The sequence below is a fragment of the Arachis ipaensis genome, chromosome B04, assembly GCF_000816755.2.
Source record: "Arachis ipaensis cultivar K30076 chromosome B04, Araip1.1, whole genome shotgun sequence".
NCBI lineage: Eukaryota > Viridiplantae > Streptophyta > Magnoliopsida > Fabales > Fabaceae > Arachis > Arachis ipaensis.
This window is the reverse complement of record NC_029788.2, coordinates 130786922-130787414: the sequence shown is the minus strand read 5'-3', so window position 1 is coordinate 130787414 and position 493 is coordinate 130786922.

Below are 493 nucleotides of genomic sequence, written 5' to 3'. Positions count from 1 at the left end.
GCTAAAAATAAACAACTAATTAAGCAATACTTCAAAGTTTGATTTCACGAAATTTCATACATATGGCTGATGTGAGTGCTAATAAATAATAGTAGACTATAGTCGCATGACATGACAAGGAAACTTCTTCACTGTTTCTTGGCCTAATTATGAGGTCCGTATAATAACATAGTCATGAAACCATGGAAAATAAGCTCAAATATCTAAGATAAATGGCCTTCTATTAATTAGGTATATGATGAATGTATCACTTTTTCTTATGACCTAATTCAACCATCACTAAGATCTGAATCATATTATTTATATGAGAAATGTTAGAACATTAAAAAACTATTATTTTTTATCAATAATTAATTATTAATATTTAAAAATATAAATTAAAAATATATTATTTGATTATTAGACAAAAAAATAAATTAATAACTAATAATAATAATAATAATAATAATAATAATAATAATAATAATAATAATAATAAACAATAAATTCTACT